This window comes from Agrilus planipennis, unplaced genomic scaffold (assembly GCF_000699045.2).
Source record: "Agrilus planipennis isolate EAB-ADULT unplaced genomic scaffold, Apla_2.0 scaffold576, whole genome shotgun sequence".
Taxonomy (NCBI): Eukaryota; Metazoa; Arthropoda; class Insecta; order Coleoptera; family Buprestidae; genus Agrilus; species Agrilus planipennis.
Genome location: NW_020439230.1, coordinates 1 through 6,553, shown reverse-complemented (window position 1 = coordinate 6,553; position 6,553 = coordinate 1).

The window sequence follows — 6,553 nt, the reverse complement described above, 5'->3', positions numbered from 1 at the left end:
CAGGGTCGTGTCGCCGTTAATAAAAAGAAGTCACTTATTTAATATTATTGTAATGTTCGTGGGTTTAACAAAATTAACTTCTAACGACAAAACCATTTATTTTTACTAATTATTAAAGAACTTAAAAACACTATTAAATTATTACTAAACTTAGGTTATGAATTATTCTATTTATTCACTCTACTGTTGATATATCACTATTCACTGCGCTATTTATTTCACTGCTATCACTGTCAATTTATTTCTCGATTCCTTCTGCAACGGCGATCGTCTCTTTAAATATTCTTTTATTTACTTCCGAGAACCTTCTGGAAACATCCGGATAATTTATTTTTTCTTTGAACTGTTTAACTGCTTTCCCAGAACGCAGGTACGACACACACATTTACAAATACGGCGCACATGAAGAAAGGCGCCCGCGGCTAGTCGGCGAATTGATAAGCCGTTCAAGCACACGTGTGCCTGATCGCACACAAACACACTCGTGCTCGCTACATTATTATTTTCCCAATAATTACAGAGAGACAAAATTATTTGATGGCATGTCTATGACATGATTAAACTTCTCTTTATAAAAATGGCTGTCTGCTGTCGTATGTGACGACCGCTCCAGCGGTCTCGCAATTTATACTATTCGCTTGGGAGACGGGGCCAGTTTCCATCGATGATGCTGTGTTAATATTTAAACATAACTTCAAATCATAGTCCGAAATAGAAGATGAATCAAAACTTTAACCAGCAGAGCAAGCAAGATATGTGAACCTGACCATCTTGGTGATGAATTAAAACATACAGCAACATCTCTGAGATGGAACGGTTAGTCTTATAAAGAGATTAAATGTGCAATTAATCTCAAGAAGTCCAAGATCACCGCAGAAGAGCCTACTGGCATGGGAAAAGCCTTTTATGTAGAAGGAGTCACAGATCGGATTGAGAAAACACTGTTTAGATACCATTTACAAACCTACCAGGAAACTTAAACACTGTTGCAAAACGGCGAAAGACAAGATACCCACTTTTATCATTAGGTGTTTATCGTATTCATTGTAACTATGAACAAGTAAACGTCGGCACAACAAAAATAAGTATTGATACACGTCTATTTGAACAAGAGATATAGAAAAATTTGCCACCGCAAAACATGCCCTCACCCAGGACAGACATTGAATTTTCTCCAAGGACACCCAAATTCTGGATAGAACGGTCCACTATTACACCCGGCTTCAAAGGGAGTCCATAGAAACTACAAATCTGCAAATAACTTCAAGAGAAAGGAACAAGGCACAAGACTCAATAAAACTGGGTACCAGCCGTAGTGAAAATTAAAACGCTCCCATACTAATAGTATAAACTGCAAAATCGCCGGATTGGTCGCAAACGCAGCAAACATCCGAGAAGAACACTTCGAGATAGAAATCTACTCCACTGTCCTCAACATCACCGAAGATGTAAACTATACCCGCTGACTAAACGTCAGGCAGCAACAAACCAGACCATTCGTTTTTCCACTTGTCCGTTAGTTTCACTTCTACTATATGTCCCAGCGCACATTTCGTTTTCACAGGTTTACTGCAAATTATGATTTGGTTTTTACACAGACCGCAAATAGAAGCAATGATGCGCAGCCACGTGTAGAGCTGAGGTAAGAAAACAACAGTTGAGCACACCACACGCCGTCGGGACTCTAGCGGACTCCTCGCTCTTCGCGCGGCTGCGCATTATATCCATCTAATATAACCATTGCCCTCTCTCCCTCCGCCGCTGCCGTCTCACCCCACGTGAGATACCCCGTCCACGCGGCCGTAACGGTGTTTCGTGACAGAAAAAAATCGTAATATCCTGTCTATATAGAAGTTTCATTTCAAAAACTAAACTAGCGGGGAATAAATAAGGCCAAGCGGACTACAGATTGGGTGCGGTCGGCAGCAGCCCTAGTGATTCACGCACTCACGCGTACCCTGCAAGTCNACTTTACGTATTAAAACCTTTTCTGCTTTTGAATTTTATGATAGAACTGTTAATTTAACTAATGTCTCTTTTACTAGTAACGAGCTAGATTTTGTAAATAAAGGCATACAGTCTTAATACTTCCAAAAATTTCGAATTATTAGGAATAAATACGGAAATAGCCCTAAGTAAACACAATAACTCTAATACAAACTTAAAATACGTTTTGAGCAATCACTTAGTAAATAGTTACAAAAAAAAAAAATAAAACAAAACTGTGTCCACATACTGATAGAATCCTTGTTAACATTATGTTGGTGTTTCTGAAATAAATAGCACGCGTTGGAGGGTGTTAACTACAAGTAATAGCGTGGTGAATAAGGCACCGTGGTTAAGGGACAAAAAACTTTGGGAGAAAACTAGATGAAGTTGCAATTCGAAGTCAGTCTTGGTCTTAAACTGGCAGCATATAAAAAAAATTGCGATAACAATTAAGCAACTACATTGACGAAAAATGCAAATAGAAATGGTTGTGGAACGACTAATAAAGTAAATATCAGCAGCTTACTACTACATTACTACACATAATAATCTTTAGATTAATTAAATAATTATTTGGTTCATCGCTAATAGTATAGCATTTGAAGTACACAATCGACACGGTATTGAGAACACAAAAGAAATAAAAGATTAACGTTACGTAAACATTAACAGGTATACTAAAATCCCCTGGATATATAATAGTAATTTTATTAAATTTCCTAACCACCATTGAGGTATTGCTAAAATGTGTTACCTACCTTTTTTATGCTTGGTTCGTCAATGGTCCTATCCGTATTCATTTTCAGCGATCATACACGACCCTGCAAATCATTAGTGTTTTGCACTGGAGTTTCATACACATTGTTTTACACAATACCATACAAAGACGTCAAACGAATTTAGATCAGGACTACGCGCCGGCCAGGGTACAGGACCCTTCGTCTAGGAAAATGTTCCGTCTAGCAATTCACGCATTGGTCGATGCAATAATACTATTTTGCACTAGCCTATGACACTGACACATTGACCTACATCTAATGACTTTGACTTCTAGGCTGGCTGTAAACATTAACATCCTAATTATACTTAATCTAATCTAACAAATAACAAACAATACATGAGTACAAAAATGTGTAGTGCCCTATCACCTCTTGCAGGCTTGCTACTTATTTCAGAAACACTCTGTATAGGACAGTTGGGCAGTTCCACAAAAAAAGACAGGAACTTAGATAAAAACAAAGAAAACCAAAAGGTAGCTAAAATATGTGTAGTACAATCCATAGCTAAATGACGAGAAAAAAATTCCATCGACCTAGAAAATGCCAGAACGGATGCAGAAATATTAAGAATAGTTAAATCTAGAAACAAATCAACTCTAGATATCAAAACAAACAAGTTCTTCAATAGTAAAGGACAGACCCTACTCAAATCAAATAGATATTAATCGAAGGTGGTACGAATATCATAAACAACTTCGGAACGAAGAATACTCAAGTAACAGTATCAAACCTTTACCACCAATTGAAAGTCCAATCCAGAAAGTTAGTAGGGATGAAGTAAAGCAAACCGTCAAAGGAATAAAGAACTGTAAAGCTGTAGGTCCTCATTAGAACCGGTAGCAATACAGTGACTCACAAGACTTTTTAATATGAAATTGAGAAGAAAATTTATCATGGCAAACCTTTTTATTAAAATAAAGGTGATATTACACAATGTGGTACATATAAGGACTTCAAGTTAACCTTCCATACCCTAAGACTTTGGGAACGTATAAGAAATAAACGCATCCAGGACCATACAACAATCACTCCAATTTAATTTGGCTTCGCTCCATCAAAATCCACCACAGACATAATACAGGCAGTAAGATTAATAATAGAAATATGTCGTCTGCACAAAGAGGGCCTAAATTTCTTTTTTATTGACTTAGAAAAAGCGTTTGACTTAGTACCAAGAAGATTAGTGTGGCAAGCTATGAGAGCTCAACAACTACCCTTCATTATATAAAACTTATTAAGGAAATATATAATAATATCTGTAGTACGGTCAGAAATCCTCCAGGTCTGAGTGAAGAACTCTAGGTTGACGTAGGAATTCACCACGGTTCAGCAATCACCTCGTTATTAGTAATGGAATACCTCATCTAAGATGTCCAAGCGAAAATTACCTTTTTTATGGAAGGTGGACTCATCGGTGAACCGAACATACTTGAAGAAAACTTCATCCTTAGTTAACTTATTTACAACCCCTTCACAATATTCAACTCTTGGCACAAAATCTCTTGGGAGAAGTTCCTGATGCAGTTCTATGTGGTACGGATGGTACTTTAGTTTAAGTATCCTTTGTACAGACATTCTACTGGTTTGTGCCTCTCGGGTTATATCTCTTATACTGAGGTGGATTTTCCTCCACAGATGCCGAAACGCGAAATTCTTTTTCTTCTGTATGGACAGTTTAGGTAGTTTCTAGGTGTGGATTTCACTGTTCCGCTTGTAACAAACCGCTGTAACACCCTGCGGTACGCATCTTCTCGAGGATTACGCCTGTTTGAATATCGCTGAGCATACACTCTCGATGTCAGGAAAGGATTCCAGTCACATTCTCCAAGGACAAAAAGTATATCTATTTTTTCATTTTGGCTCAAAGCAATGGCTAGGTAGTTCAGAAATCAACAGTGTAGAAAACGAAACGTTACTCGGCACCCAATTAAACTCACAGAATTGACGCTTGTAGAAAACAATGGTAGATTAAAGCGAATCGCCGACCAAGGCATAATTGATATTCTGATATCAACTAACATTATTAGAAAAGTTAAAATTTCTCAAAATGTGTTAGCCGTAGATAGTAACAACCTTATATTGGACAAAAGGAAATGAAATTTGCACATGATGAGCTAACAAAAAATATGGCATTCCATTAAAAAAAAATAGTTATGTCAGTTCGAAACAACTTATTTCGGAAGTGGTAAATTTCACTGAATTTAAAAACAATATGTTTGGGTTAATAATGGAAATGGTAGGCCATTTCTTCCTAAAGCTATATGTGAAAATAGCACACTTCTGTGTGCTTTCGTTTCGGAGATATTTAAAATGGCGCAGAGCAATGCAACAGTCTATTTATTGATTTAGCGCGAATTTTATGGAAATTGGTGCATTTCAGACATAATGTATGATTAACAAAGTGGTATTTAAATTTCACGAGGAATCCAAAAATGCAATAATAAATGGGGCATTCCACTTGAAAAAATAAAGTTAGGTTGGCCTCAAGAAAAATGGAACCCTCTGTAAAATTGAAAATAATTTTATTATATGGAGGTACTTAAATGTATGTAGGTTTTCACGGCCGACGTCTGTTGTAAAAAGTATGATTGGGCTTTTTGGCTGTAGTCTATGAAATTCCTTCCCGACGTTTCGCCTGCAACTGAGGCAGGCATTCTCACGGACGATGACGCGGTTGTTGCGTTCGTAAGTTGGACCCCGAGGCATTTCCAGGCACTTTGAATGTTAATTTTTCTTTGAATTTTTACTTCTACATTTTTTCTCCTCTTTTAAAGCTAAGGGTACTACAAATAAATCTGTATTTGTGAAATTCGAAAACATATTTGGACTTTTAAGCATATCAAAGCAAATGTCACAAGAGTTAAGAGTAAAGTGCCGCGTAAGTCGGACGTAGCTCGTTACATAGTGTGACTTGGGGGAAAAATTGAGACACCTTAATCTCATAAGCGGATTTCTTCAAATTGAAGTCCACTCAAATTCAATTGTCAAAATTGTGCTTTTTTTAACCGGCCATTACGAATTTATTTGTATTCCTTTTGGGCTCATCACGTCTTTTTCGACTTTTAAAAGAACGATGAATAATGGGTTATTTTTATTTAAATAATTGCAATCAATACTGATTAATACTTTTAATTTTTAATAGAACATAAAAAGAACCATTATAATCTTCTAGGCTTTGGGGCCGCGGTCTAGAGAATGGTTTGTAGTTGATTTCTATCTCGAAGTATTGCTCTAGGCCAGGGATGGCGAATCAATGGCACGCGACAATATTTTGGGAACGTCACTAATATTTCTGTGATTGATTGTTTAATCAAGGAATTTTCAGCGTGATGTTCTCAGTTCAGAGAATTATCAGAAATACTCAAGTTTATTATGCACCCTGATGTGACGTTATTTGATAAATTGAATTTGTCCCAATTCGATTGGTTGGAAATTGAAGAATTTGAAAAACAGCTAATTGATGAAAGATTTAGAAATAATTGAAACAGAAAGATTGACAGGTAATACAAGTGAAAATGCTAATAACAAAATTTTGGAAACATGGAATGCGTTACCAAACACATTTAATTATTTGAAGAAGTTGGCTTATGTTATTTTAACAACGTTTTAATCAACCTCTACGCCTGCGAGTCATTATTTTCAGGGATGAATAACATGACTCCAGTTTAGCATGCATTCTGCTAAAATTAACATCTTACAACCATAACATGTTATTTGTCATCTAATCTGCAACAACAGAAGTTACACTAATTTTACTTCAATTTAAATTACAGGTATCATTTAAA